Below are 15,630 nucleotides of genomic sequence, written 5' to 3'. Positions count from 1 at the left end.
TTCAAAGTTGAATTTATTATCAAAGTACGCAAATATCTCCACATACTAACTTGAGTTTCATTTTTTTTGCATGTAGAACAAATAAATACAATAGAATCAATGAAAAACACCATACAAAGACTGACAAACAACCAACATGCAAAATAAGACCAACTGTGCAAATAAAAAGAAATAAGTAAATAAATAATACTGAGAACATGAGTTGCCAAGTCTTTGAAAGTGAGTCCATAGGCTGTGGAATCAGTTCAGTGCTGAGGTGAGTGTAGTTATCACGCTGGTTCAGGAACGGCTTCTTCTCCCCTGCCATCAGATTTCTGAATGGACATCAAACCCAACAATACCACTTCACTATTTTTTTTCTCTTTTTGTGCCTTTTATTTAATTTAACTATTTAATATAGATATACTTACTGTAATTTACAGTTTGTTTATTACTATGTATTGCAATGTACTGCTGCCACAAAACAACAAACTTCACAACATATCAGATTCAGTTTATTGTCATTTAGAAACCACAAATGCAATGCAGTTAAAAAATGAGACAACGTTCCTCCAGAATGATATCACAAAATCATATGACAAAACAGACTACACCAGAAAATTCACATAACGTTTGGCAATCCCCAAATCCAGGGACCGGAGAGGCTGCTGCATATTAATATTGCGCTACCATCTTAGCGCATTCCCGGAAAGGAGCTCCAAATCCACCAGACAAAACACGACCAAAAACTGAAGCTACAAGACCTGCACAAAACCACATAGTTACAACATATTGTTACAACAGTGCAAACAGTAGCATAATTGATTTAAAAAAAAAACAGACCATGGGCACAGTAAAACTAGTCCAAAGATGTTAAAGGACTATAAGTTCAAAAGAAGTCACCACACAGTTTCCACAAGTCCCCAGGGTCCAGACAGACTCGCCATCCCACGCCAATATGCTGATGATATTAAACTGATTCTGTTTCTGAGCCTGATGGTTGAAGGGAAACACCAGTTCCTGAGCCTAGTGGTGTGGGACCTAAGGCTCCTGTACCTCCTTCCCAATGGCAGCAAGGAAAAAATAGCTTGGCCCGGATGGTGGGGATCCTTGATGATGGATGCTGCTTTCTGGTGGCAGTGCTCCTTGTAAATCTGATCAAAGGCGGGACCAGATAAATAATTAAAGGTAACGATTTTACCAGGCTATGGAACTGGACTGTGGAATAACTTCAGAGATCTACCTAACAGCCAGCACAAGTATGCAACACTGCAAATATATCTGCTGCATGGTGGTTAAAAATGGTTTGTGAATTTTCTTTCATTTAAATCATTGTCTTTCTTGTTCAACAATCTTTATGATAGTGGTAAGATTTAGATTTAGATTAGTTTATTGTCAGCTGGTCGCGCTGCAGAAGCTTGATTAAGTTCTTTGAGTAAGTGGCAAAACAAATTGATGAAGGTAGAGCAATGGATAAGACCAATAAGACCATAAAACACAGGAGCAGAATTAGGCCATCCAACCAATCAGGAAAGTATTAACTTCCGCTTTAAATATACCCACACACTTGGCTTCCATCACAGTCTGTGGGAGAGAATTCCACAGATTCACCACTCTTTGGCTAAAAAAAAAATCCTTCTTACTTCTGTTCTAAAAGGTCACCTTTCAATTCTGAGGCTGTGCCCTCTAGTTCATGATACCTCCGCCTCGGAAACATCCTCTCCACATCCACGCTATCTCGTCCTTTCAATGTTCAGTAGGTTTCAATGAGATCCCCCCGCATTCTTCTAAGTTCCAGTGAATACAGGCCCAAAGCTGCCAAACCCTCCTCATATGTTAACTCCTTCATTCCCGGAATCATCCTCATGAACCTCCTCTGGACTCTCTCCAATGACAACACATCCTTTCTGAGATATGGGGCCGAAAACTGTTGACAATACTCCAAGTGCAGTCTGACTAGTGCTTTATAAAGGCTCAGCATTATCTCCTTGCTTTTATATTCTATTCTGCTTAAAATAAATGCCTACATTGCATTTGCCTTCTTTACCAAAGACTCAACCTATAAATTAACCTTCTGGGAGTCATCCACGAGGACTCCTAAGTCCCTCTGCACCTCTGATGTTTGAACCTTCTCCCCATTTAGATAACAGTCTGCACTGTTGTCCCTTTTACTAAAGTGCATTATCATCCATTTCCCAACACTGTATTCCATCTGTCACTTTTTTGTCCATTCTTCCAACTTGTCTAAGTCCTGCTGCAATCGCATTGCTTCCTCAGCACTGCCTACCCTTCCACCTATCTTCATATCATCCGCAAACTTTGCCACAAACCCATCAATTCCATTATCCAAATTATTGACAAACTGTAAAACGTAGCAGTCCCAATACTGACCCCCAAGGAACGCCACTAGTCACTGGCAGGCAACCAGGTCCCTTTTATTCCCACTCGCTGCCTCCTGCCTGTCAGCCATTCCTCTATCCATGCCAGTATCTTTCCTATAATGCCATAGGATTTTATCTTGTTAAGCAGCCTTACATGTGGCACCCTATCAAATGCCTAGGACTATTATGAGTAAGTGTGATGAACTTAGAGCATGGATCAGTACATGGAACCATGATGTTGTAGCCATTGCTGAATCTTGGTTGAGAGAGGGGCAGGTTTTTCAAGTGTTAGACAAGATAGAGGAGGAGGTAAAAGGTGCGGGGAGTGGGATTTGTACTACTAATCAGGGACAAAATCACAGCTGTACTCAGGGGAGACGTAATGGAAGTGTCAGACACTGAGTTCATTTATGTTGAACTCAGGAATAGGAAGGGTGTAATCACAAAGATGGAATTGTACTACTGACCCCCTAACAGTCACCAGGACATTGAAAAACAGATATAAAACCAGATTAAGGAAATGAGATCTGTTGTCATGGGCAATTTCAATTTCCATAATATAATACAGATGCTCAGCGAATCCGTAGATGTGGACTTCCCACTATTCAGAACACTTACAAAGACAGGTGTATAAAAGGGGCCCAAAGGATCATTGGAGATCCAAGTCTCCCCAACCACAAACTGTTCCAGCTGCTACCATCCTGGAAACGGTACCACAACATAAAAGCCAGGAACAACAGGCTCCAGGGCAGCTCTTCCATCGGGCCATCAGACTGCTTAATTCATGCTGATGCAACTGTATTTCTATGTTATATTGACTATCCCGTGTACATAATTTTTTTTTCAAATCTTTTTATCATTATTATTCAAAAATAACACAGGTACATCGAAGTAACAACACTTACAATGCCTCAAAAAAGAAGAAATTATCTTAAAGATTGAACATTTTTGTGAATAAAAAAAACCCTACTAAGCAAGAAAGTGAGAGAAAAAAAGAACCCATTGAGGGTACAACCCCGGAGCCGTGCATCATACAAAAAGCTTCTAAAAATAAACATCAAACTGCCAACAAGAAAGAAAGATATATAAAAAAAAATTACACTTAGATTGTGGAGGAAACCTATCAGTTAACTGAAATGATAGTAACGAGCAAATGAGCCCCATCTCTTCTCAAAATCAAATAAAGGCTTCTAATTTTCTCCAAGCTAAGACACAGCATCACTTGAGAGAACCATTGTGACAAAGTAGGAGCTGATGTATCCTTCCATTTCAACAAAATGGCCTTCCTAGCTATCAATGTAACAAACGCAATAACATGTTGGTCAGACACAGAAATACCATGGACATTTTGAGAAATTATTCCAAAAAGCACAGTCAATTTATTAGGTTGTAAGTTGATTCTGAGTGCTTTAAAAATTGTCGAAAAGACTGACTTCCAAAACTGTTTTAATATAGAACATGACCAGAACATATGTGTCAGTGTAGCTATCTCAGTTTTACATCTATCACAATACTTATCAACATTGGGAAATATTTTAGAAAGTCTCTCCTTCGTCAAATGGTAATGATGTACAATTTTAAATTGAATCAGTGAATGATTAGCACAGATCGAAGAAGAGTTAACGAGCTTCAGAATCCGCATTCAATCCTCCCATATAAAAGTCAAATTGAGTTCCTTCTCCCAATCCTGTTTAATCTTAAGTAAAGGACACTTATCCCATTGTAATAATGAATTATAAATTCTTCCAGTAGAACCTTTCATTGAAAGGTTCATATTCATAATAGTATCTAACAAGTCAGCCTCCAATATGTAAGGAAAATTATTTAAATGAAGTTAAATAAAACTGTTTCACAGCTCTCAGTTCCAGGTCTACCCAAACTGGCCGATCATTCATATCACCCCAATATAACCAAAAGGACATATATCGCAAATTAACAGCCCAATAATACATTCTTAGATTAGGTAAAGTGAGACTTCCATCCTTTTTCAACTTTTGTAAATGACATTTACTAATTATTGGTCTTTTATTATCCCAAATAAAAAGATAGAATAATAGGATTAATCTGATCAAAAAACTCCTTAGTCAAAAAAACAGGAATATTCTGAAATAAATATAATAATTTTGGTAAAACCATCATTTTAACTACATGAATATGACCAACAAGTGAAAATGTGAGTGGGCTCCATCTACTAAATGAGTACTTCATAGAGTCCACCAAAGGAGGAAAATTGGCTCTATAAAGATCTTTTTTTTTTAGTAATTATGACACCTAAATATTTAAAAGAATCCGTAACTTTAAAAAGGAATATTATCATATATAGAAACAGATTCATTTAAAGGAAGTAATTCACTTTTACTAAGATTTATTTTATATCCTGAAAAATCTCCAAATTTGTCAAATAATTTTATCAAAGCAGAAATGGATTCTTCAGGCTTAGATATATATACCAATAAATCATTAGTGTAAAGAGAGATCTTGTGCATGGTCTCATTCACAAAAATCTCATGAATATTTTTGGCTTCATGAACAGCAATAGCAAGGGGTTCTAATATTAAATTAAATAACAAAGGACTTAATGGACAATCTTGTCCCCTGTGATAGCTGAAAAAAGGAGACCTACAGTTTTTAGTGACAAAAGTAGCAATATCCAATTAATCCAATTATTGAAATTAATACCAAACCAAATTTTACTAAAACATTGAATAAATATTTCTATTCGACTCGAGGAAATGCCTTTTCAGCATCCAAAAATACAATGCATTGTGGAGTTTTAGAAGAGGGCAAAAATATAATGTTAAATAGTCTCTGAACATTTGAAAAAGAATAACAACCCTTTATAAAGCCTGTTTGATCTTTAAAATGATTTAACCAAAATACTCTCCAACCGATTAGCCATTATCTTTGAGAGAATATTAGCATCAACATTCAATAATGAAATAGGTCTGTATGAGACACAATCAGTAGGGTCTTTATCCTTTTTGAGATTTTGAGAGTAAATAATATTTACTATAAATTACTATAATTGCACATTGCATATTTGAATGGAGACTTAACAAAGATTTTTACTCCTCATGTATATGAAGGATGTAAGTAATAACGTCAATTCAATTCAGCTGGGACCATCTTAGTGCAAGGAATTTAGATGGGGCATAATTTTTTAAGTGGGTCCAGGGAAGTTTCTTGAATCACTATGAGGAGGGGCCGTACTGGATCTGGTGTTGAGTAATGAGCCTAGCCCTGTGACTAACCTTCATCCACCTATGATCCTCAATGATGACTGGCTCATGGACCTTTAGTTTCCTCCTCCTGAAGTTAATAATCCACTCCTTGGTCTTGCTGGCATTGAGTGAGAGGTTGTTGTTGTGGAAACACACAGCCCGATTTTCAATCTCTCTCCAATACGCTGATTCGTCACCACCTTTGACTCAGCCAATGACAGTGGTGTTGTCAGCAAACTTAAAGATGACATTGGAGCTGTGTTTAGCCACACAGTCATAAGTGTAAAGCGAGTGAAACAGGGGGCTAAGCACACAGCCTTGTGGTGCGCCTGAGCCAATGGAGACTGTGGAGAGATGTTGTTCCCAATCCAAACTGACTGCGGTGGACCTGTGGTGAGCAAACTGGAGCGGATCCAAGTTGCTACTCACACGTGAGTTGATATGTTTCATCACCAACCTCTCAAAGCACTTCATCACTGTGGACGTAAGCACTACTGGATGATAAACACTGAAGCAGGTTACCAATATCTTAGGCACCAATATAATTGTAGCCAGCTTGAAGCAGGTGAGTGCTTCAAACTACGGAAGAGGTTGAAGATATCAGTGCACACTCCGCCTAGTTGATGAGCACATCATAAACTAATTCCAATATAGAGGAATAGAACTTGCCATTCAGACTCATGATGCCTGTTAGCTTAACCTTGCCACAGGGAATTTGTATTTATTTATTTGTTTGTTTGGTTATTTATTTAAAGTTGCCACATGGAACAAGCCCTTCTGACCCACTGTGCTTCATTGCCTAGCAACCCACTTATCTAACCTTTAGCAATTTACAATGACCAAGTAACCTACTAACTGATATGTCTTTGGGCAGTGGGAGCACCCGGCAAAAACACGAGGTCTCAGGGAGAATCTACAAACTCCCTTCAGATGGCGACAGAAATGAACGCCAAACTCCAATGGCCTGAGCTGTAACAGCATCACGATAACCGCCAAACTACCTTGGCGCTCCCTGAAATCCATCAACTAATTGTAGCAGGCCCTCGGTAAATTATATTACAAATAACCAGAATCAGCATGATTTTATAAGACACTAATTTATTTATTATTTACTTATTTATTGAGATACAGCTCAGAGTAAGTCATTCCGGCCCCTTCGAGCCACACCACCCAGCAGTCCCCCGACTTAACCCAGCCTAATGTCAGTTTACAATGACCAATTAACCTACTAACCAGTAAATTGAGCTTGATAAATTTATTAGAGTTCTTTGAAAGTGTCATGAGCAGGATCAATCATGGAGAACCAGTAAAAGTTGTGACTGGACTTCAAAGAGGTTTTTGGTAAGGTGCCAGATTAAAGAGAGGAGATTTTAGTATTTGAGTGATATAGTAGTACAAAGAGATGTTTGGCTAATTAACAGAAGGCAGAAAGCAGAGATAAATAGTTTGCAAGCTGTAATTAGGAGTGTTCCAGAGGGATTAGTGTTCACTGCTCAAATATTTATGATTTATGGCCATGATTTACCTTAAGAGACCAAATGTACTGTGTACCAAATTTGCCGATGAAGCAAGGATACATATATAGATATGATTTATCTTATAGATATTTATAGTGTATCTATTAATATGAATAGATTTGACAAAGTCCTGCATGGGAGGTTGGTGTAGAAGGATCAGTCACTCAGCATTCAAGGTTAGGTAGTAAATTAGATTAGACATTGGTTCAGTGGGAGAAGCCAGAGAGTGGTAGTAGATGGTTGCCTCTCTGACTGGAAGCCTGTGACTAGAGGTGTGCTACAGGGATCAGTGTTGGGTCCATTGTTGTTTGTCATCTGTATCAACGTTCTGGATGATAAAGTGGTTAAGAGGATCTCCAAATTTGCAGATGACACCAAGATTGGGGATGTAGAGGACAGTGAGGAAGGCTACCATAGCTAGAAAAACAGATGGCAGATGGAATTTAATGCAGACAAGTGTGAGCTTTTGCACTTTGATAGAACCAGTCAGGGTAGGCGTTACACAATGAATGGTAGGGCACTGAGTAATGTGGTAGCAATGCAGGTCCATAATTCATTGAAAGTGGCATCACAGCTAGATCAGGTCGTAAAGAAAGCTTTTGGCACATTGGCCTTCGTAAATTAAATTATTGAGTACAGGAGGTGGAATGTTATGTTGAAGTTGTATAAGACATTGTTGACACCTGATTTGGAGTATTGTGTGCAGTTTTGGTCACCTACCTACAGGAAAGATCCTTTTCTCCTTTATATCTGCTCAGCTAGGACAATAGAGATGTCAGGTGGGCTAGTATGATGCTCCTCTTAGACTATAAGATATAGGAACAGATTTAGGCCATTTGGCCCATTTCTCTCAGCCCGTCTCATGCCTTCTCCCCATATCCCTCATCCCTTGACCAATGAATCTATCAACCTCTGCCTTAAGTCTAAATAAAGATTTGGCCTCCACACCTGACTAAAGGAATTCCTCTTCATCTCCGTTCTAAAAGGACAGATGGCAGATGGAATTTAATGCAGACAAGTGTGAGGTCAAATGGCAGAATATAGTATTAATAGTAAAACTCATGGCAGTGTGGAGGATCAGAGGGATCTTGGGGTCCGAGTCCATAGGACGCTCAAAGCAGCTGCACAGATCGACTCTGTGGTTAAGAAGGTGCATGGTGTATTGGCCTTCATCAATCGTGGAATTGAATTTAGCAGCCAAGAGGTAATGTTGCAGCTATAGAGGACCCTGGACAGACCCCACTTGGAATACTGTGCTCAGTTCTGGTCACCTCACTATAGAAAGGATGTGGAAGCCATAGAAAGGGTGCAGAGGAGATTTACAAGGATGTTGCCTGTATTGATGAGCATACCTTATGAAAATAGGTTAAGTGAACTCAGCCTTTTCTCCCTGGAGCGATGGAGGATGAGAGGTGACCTGTTGGAGGTGTATAAGATGATGAGAGGCATTGATTGTGTGGATAGTCAGAGGCTTTTTCCCAGGGCTGAAATGGTTGCCACAAGAGGACACAGGTTTAAGGTGCTGGGTAACAGGTACAGAGGAGATGTCAGGGGTAAGATTTTCACACGGACAGTGGTGAGTGCGTGGAATGGGCTGCCGGCAATAGTGGTGGAGGCGGATACGATAGGGTCTTTTAAGAGGCTTTTAGATAGGTACCTGGAGCTTAGTAAAATAGAGGGCTATAGGTAAGCCTAGTAATTTCTAAGGTAGGGACATGTTTGGCGCAACTTTGCGGGCCGAAGGGCCTGTATTGTGCTGTAGGTTTTCTATGTTTCTATGACACCCCTCCATTCTGAGGCTGTGTCCTCTGGCCTTAGACTCTCCCACCACAGGGAACATCTTCTCCATATTCACTCTATCAAGGCCTTTCACTATTCAGTAGGTTTCAATGAGGTCATTCGGCATTCTTCTGAATTCTAGTCAGTACAGGCCCAGAGCCATCAGATTCGAACAAGAAGGCAGCGGGAGAGCACCTAAGGATTTTCAGCAGGAAGACATTTTGAGTTCTCGGGGGAAGAGAGAGGCCAGACTGCGCAGGCACGTGACGTCAGTCGGTTGAGCGTGAACAGTTTGAAAAGAAGGCAGCCATATCCAGCAGGCAGCGGAGTGAGAGGCATCAGGGTAAAAGGGCTTTGGCTCAATGAGCTTTGGCGGTAACAGAACGAGGCGAGGCAGTTGTTGATTGCAAAAGGAAGTAGTATGTGTGTGAGGCCGGTTTTCTACAGTCGGTGTCAGATGTGGGAGGTCCTGGAGTCTCCCGGCGTCCCAGACTGCCACAACTGCACCCAGTGCATCGAGATGCAACTCCTAAGGGACCGTGTTAGGGAACTGGAGCTGCAGCTCGATGACCTTCGTCTGGTCAGGGAGAGTGAGGAGGTGATAGAGAGGAGTTACAGGCAGGTGGTCACTCTGGGGCCACAGGGGACAGAGAAGTGGGTCACAGTCAGGAGAGGGAAAGGGGAAGAGTCAGGTACTAGAGAGTACCCCTGTGGCTGTGGCAACAAACTCATTCATAAGGCCGGTGATGTTGTGGGGGTGGAACTGGACTTTCCGATGGTGGTGTCTGAAAAGAGGATGCTGTCCAAGTTGCATGCCATCTTGGACAATGTCTCCCATCCACTCCATAATGTACTGGTTAGGCACAGGAGTACATTCAGCCAGAGACTCATTCCACCGAGATGCAACACTGAGCGTCATAGGAAGTCATTCCTGCCTGTGGCCATCAAACTTTACAACTCCTCCCTTGGAGTGTCAGACACCCTGAGCCAATAGGCTGGTCCTGGACTAATTTCCACTTGGCATAATTTACTTATTATTATTTAATTATTTATGGTTTTATATTGCTATATTTCTACACTATTCTTGGTTGGTGCGGCTGTAACGAAACCCAATTTCCCTCAGGATCAATAAGGTATGTCTGTCTGTCTGTTTGACAATAAGTACTCCTGTTTGAGTACTGTTGGGGGGGGGAACAACCTACCTGGGGGAAGCAACAGTGGCCGTGCCTCTGGCACAGAGTCTGGCCCTGTGGCTCATAAGGGTAGGGAAAGGGAGAGGAATGCAGTAGTGATAGGGGATTCTATAGTCAGGGGGTCAGACAGGCGATTCTGTAGACGCAGGAAAGAAAGTCAGATGGTAGTTTGCCTCCCAACTGCCGGGGTCTGGGATGTTTCTGATCGTGTCCAAGAGATCCTGCGGTGGGAGGGAGAACAGCCAGAGGTCGTGGTACATATTGGTACCAATGACATAGGTAAGAAAAGTGGAAGAGGTCCTGAAAGAAGACTACAGGGAGTTAGGAAGGAAGTTGAAAAGCAGGACCTCAAAGGTAGTAATCTTGGGATTACTGCCTGTGCCACGCAACAGTGAGAATAGGAATAGAATGAGGTGGAGGATAAATGCATGGGTGAGGGAATGGAGCAGGGGGCAGGGATTCAAATTTCTGGATCATTGGGACCTCTTTTGGGGTGGTTGTGACCTGTACAAAAAGGACGGATTGAACTTGAATCCCAGGGGGACCAATATCCTGGCAGGCAGATTTGATAGAGCTGTTGGGGAGGGTTTAAACTAGTTTGGCAGGGGGGTGGGAATCAGAATGTGAGTGCAGGGATTAAGGTAGAAGGACAAGGGCATGATGCTAAGAGTTCTGAGTTGATGAGGAAGGACAGGCAGGGCACGAAACATAATTGTAGCCAGTTAAAGGGGTTGAAATGTATCTATTTCAATGCTAGGAGTATTAGGAACAAAGAGGATGAACTTAGAGCATGGATTAGTACATGGAACTATGATGTTGTGGCCATTACTGAAACTTGGTTGGAGGAAGGGCAGGATTGGACGATGCAGGTCCCGGGGTTCAGGTGTTTTAAAAGGAATAGGGTGGGAGGTAGAAAAGGGGGGTGGGGGCGAGTGGCATTACTGGTCAGGGATGGTATCACGGCTATAGAAAGGGAGAACTCTCCAGAGGGAGTGTCCACGGAGTCGGTCTGGGTGGAAGTCAGAAATAGGAAGGGATCAATCACTGTGCTGGGAGTAGTCTATAGGCCCCCAAATAGCCCTCGGGACACCGAGGAGCAGATAAGTAGGCAGATTTTAGAATGGTGCACAAAATACAGGGTAGTAGTTAAGGGTGATTTCAACTTCCCTCATATTGACTGGCACCTCCTGAGTGCAAGGGGGATAGATGGGGCTGAATTTGTCAGGTGTCTTCAAGAAGGATTCCTAACACAATAATGTAGACTGGCCGACGAGAGGAGAGGCTATACTGGATCTAGTTCTGGGTAATGAACCTGGTCAGGTGACAGACCTGTTAGTGGGGGAGCATTTTGGTGAGAGTGACCACAACTCCCTTAGCTTCAGCATAGCTATGGAAAGGGATAAAATCAGACAAAATGGCAAAACGCTTAATGGAAGGGCTAACTTTGAAGGGATGAGGCAGGAACAAGTGAGAGTAAATTAGAAACAGATGTTCAAAGGGAAAAGCACAGAAGTAATGTGGGAGAAGTTTAGGGAGCACTTGAGCTGGGTTCAGGATAGGTTTGTCCCACTGAGGCAAGGAAAAAATAGTAGGAAAAGGGAACCATGGCTGATGAAACACGTGAGGCAACTCATCAAGAGGGAAAAGGAAACATATGTCAGATATAAGAAGCAGGAAGTAGGAGGGGCTCATGAGAAATATAGGGTAGCCAGGAAGGAGCTAAAGAAAGGACTTAGGAGAATTCGAAGGGGGCATGAGAAGGCCTTGGCATGTAGGATTAAGGAGAACCCCAAGGAGTTCTATGCGTATGTGAAGAACAGGAGGATGACGTGAATGAAGGTGGGACTGTTAAAGGATAAAGAGGGCAACATGTGCCTGGAGTGGAGGAGGTTGGGGAGGTCCTAAATGAATACTTTGCTTCAGTATTCACAAGTGAAAAGGATCTTGATCAGGGTGAGATCAAAATAGAGCAGGCCTATGTGCTGGACAGTGTGGAGATTAAGGAAGAAGTGCTGGATCTTCTTAAAAACATCAAGATTGATAAATCCCCAAGGCCAGATATGATACACCCTAGGTTGTTGTGGGAATTGAAAGAAGAGATCGCTGGAGCATTAGCTATGATCTTTGAATCCTCTTTGGCTACAGAGGAAGTGCCAGAGGACTGGAGAATGGCAAATATAGTTCCTTTGTTTAAAAAAGGTAATAGGGAGAAACCTGGGAACTATAGACCAGTGAGTCTTACGTCGGTGGTCTGCAAACTACTGGAAGGGATCCTTAAGAATAGAATCTATGAGCACTTGGAGAAGTACAGTCTACTCATGGATAGTCAACATGGCTTTGTGAAGGGAAGATCGTGCCTCACGAGCCTGATTGAGTTTTTTGAAGAGGTAACAAAAGACTCATCCGGAAAGTCATGAGGCATGGGACCAGTGAAACCTTGGCTGTTTGGATTAAAAATTGGCTTAAAGGAAGAAAGCAGAGGGTAGTTGTGGAAGGAAAGTATTCTGCCTGGAGGTTGGTGACTAGTGGAGTGCTGCAGGGATCTGTCCTGGGACCCCTGCTATTTGTGATTTTTATCAGTGACCTGGATGTAGAGGCAGAAGGATGGGTGAGTAAGTTTGCGGATGACACGAAGATTGGAGGAGCTGTGGATGGAGCTGCAACTCTACAAAATCTCTGGTGAGACCGCACTTAGAGCATTCTGTTCAATTCTGGTCACCTCATTATAGGAAGGATGTGGAAGCTATGGAGAGGGTGCAGAGGAGATTTACTAGGATGTTGTCCAGTTTGGAGAACAAGTCATATGAAGCAAGGTTAGCAGAGCTGGGACTTTTCTCTTTGGAGCATAGAAAAATGAGAGGGGACTTGACTGAAGTCTACAAGATTATGAGAGGCATAGACAGGGTGGATAGTCAGTACCTGTTTCCCAGGGCACCAATAGCAAACACCAGAGGGCATATGTACAAAATTAAGGGAGGGAAGTTTAGGGGAGACATCAGGGGTAAGTTTTTTACACAGAGGGTTGTGAGTGCCTGGAATGACTTGCCAGGGATGGTGGTGGAGGCTAAAACATTAGGGGTATTTAAGAGCCTCTTGGACAGGCACATGGATGAAAGGAAAATGGAGGGTTATGGGATAGTGTGGGTTTAGAACTTTTTTTTAAGGATTACATGGGTCGGCACAACATGGAGGGCTGAAGGGCCTGTACTGTGCTGTAGTGTTCTATGGGTCTATGGTTCTATGCTCTTCATATGACAAGCCATTCAATCCTGGAATCATTTTCATAAACCTTCTTTGAACTCTCCCCAGTTTCAGCATATCCTTTCTAAGATAAGGCGCCCAAACATGCTCACAATACTCCAAATGAGGCCTCACTAGTGCATTATAAAGTCTCAACAGTACATCCGTGCTTTTATATCCTCATCCTCTTGAAATGAGTGCTAACATCACATTTGCCTTCCTCACCACAGACCCAACCTGCAAATTAACCTTTAGGGAATCCTGCACAATGACTCCCTAAACTCTTTGCACCTCAGTTTTTTGTATTTTCTCTCCATTTAGAAAATAGTCAACCCTTTCACTTCTTCTACCAAAGTGCATGACCATACACTTTCCAACACTGTATTCCATCTACCATTCCTTTACCTCTCTACTTAGCATTAACAAACATTTCCACTAGGATATTAGACCCCCTCCAGTTCAGGTGCAAACCATCCCTTCTGTACAGGTCCACATTCACCAAAAGAGAGCCCAATGATCCAAAAATTTTATATCCTCCCTCCTACAACAACTCCTTAGCTATGTATTAAACTATATAATCTTCATAGTTCTAGCGTCCCAAGCATCAAGTATAGGTAGCAATCCTGGGATCCTGCCCTTTAACTTAGCACCTAACTCCCTGAACTCCCTATTCAGAACATCATCCCTCATCCTACTCATGTCATTGATACCTACATGAACCACGACTTCTGGCTGTTCACCTACCCGCTTAAGAATGCTGAGGACTCAATCTGAGATATCCCAGGAGGCAACATACCATCTGGGAATCTCGTTCTCAACAACAGAACTTCCTGTCCATTCTCCTAACTAATGAATGCCCTATCACCAGAGTGTCTCTTCTTCCCCCCTTCCCTTCTGAGTCACAGAGGCAGACTCACGTCAGAGACCCAACCACTGTGGCTTTCCTCTGACAGGTCAGCCCCCTTCCCCTAACAGTTTACAAAGTGATATGCCTGTTGTTGAGGGGGATGGCCACAGAAATACTCTGCCATGGCTCCTTAACCCCTTTTCCCTACCTGACTGTCACCCAGTTTCCTGTGTCCTGCACCTTAGTTCTAACTACCTCTCTACCTGTCTTATCTATTACCCCTTCAGCCTCACAAATGATCCAGAGTTCATCCAGCTCCAGCTCCAACTCCTTAACACAATTTGTTAGAAGTTGCAGCTGTGTGCACTTCTCACAGTTGTAGTTGTCATGGACACCGCTCGGTCTTCCTGCCTTCTCATGGGGGGGGGGGGGGGGGATCTCATTAAAACCTGCCAAATGTTGAAGGGACTAGATAGGGTGAATGTGGAGAGGATGTTTCCTGTCATAGGGGTATCCAGAACTAGAGGGCACAGCCTCAAAATTGAGGGATGCCCTTTTAAAACCGAGGTAAGGAGGAAATTGTTTAGCCAGAGAGTAGTGAATCTGTGGAATGCTCTGTCACTGACTGTGTTGGAGGCCAAGTCCGTGATTATATTTAAGCCAGAAGTTGATCGTTTCCTGTTCGGTCAGGGCATCAAAATATGGCATGAAGGCAGGTGCATGCGGTTGAGTGGGATCCAAGATCAGCCATGATAGACTGGCAGAGAAGACTCGATGGACTGAATGGCCTAATTCTGCTGCTATATCTTATGGTCTTATCCCACAAAGAGGAAGAAGTATTCTAAAGGAAAGATATAACAACCATGGCCAACAAGAGAAGTCAAAGCCAACACAAAAACCAAAGAGAGGGCATATAATAGACCAAAAATTAGTGGGAAATTAGAGAATTGGGAAGTTTTTAGAAGCCAACAGAAGACAACTAAAAAGTCATTAAGAAGGTAAAGATGGAATACAAAAGAAAGCCAGCCAAAAATATTAAAGAGGATACCAAAATTTTCTTCAGATACATAAAGTGTAAAAGACAGGCGACAGTAGATTTTGGACTGCTGGGAAACAATGCTGGAGAGGTAGTAATGGAGGACAATGAAATAGTGGATGAACTAAACAAACATTTTGCATCAGTCTTCACTGTGGAAGACACCAGCAGTATGCTGGAAATTCCAGGTGTCGGGGGCATGAAGTGTGTGAAGTTACCATAACCAGAGAGAAGGTTCTTGGGAAACTGAAAGTTCTGAAGGTAAATAAGTCACCTGACCCAGACAGTGTACACCCCAGAGCACAAAAAGAGATGGCTGAAGAGATTGTGAAAGCCTTAGTAATGATCTTTCAAGTGTCACTAGGTTCTGCAATGGTTCTAGAGGACTGGAAAATTGTCGATGTCATTCCACTTTTCAAGAAGGGAAAGAGGCTGAA

General features: G+C 42.2%; 1 long non-coding RNA gene across 1 annotated transcript in view; it reads right to left on the bottom strand.

The window, feature by feature from the left end:
- Positions 1-621: 621 nt before the first annotated feature.
- The window catches only part of LOC140726132 (uncharacterized), a 66,936-nt gene continuing 51,927 nt past the window's right edge, over positions 622-15,630 (bottom strand). Inside the window, exon 3 of the long non-coding RNA XR_012098582.1 lies at positions 622-743. This is a non-coding gene — a long non-coding RNA (uncharacterized lncRNA). The remainder of the gene's footprint in view (positions 744-15,630) is intronic.

The sequence above is a fragment of the Hemitrygon akajei genome, chromosome 4 (genome assembly GCF_048418815.1).
Source record: "Hemitrygon akajei chromosome 4, sHemAka1.3, whole genome shotgun sequence".
Lineage (NCBI taxonomy): Eukaryota > Metazoa > Chordata > Chondrichthyes > Myliobatiformes > Dasyatidae > Hemitrygon > Hemitrygon akajei.
This window is presented reverse-complemented; position numbering and strand designations above follow the sequence as displayed.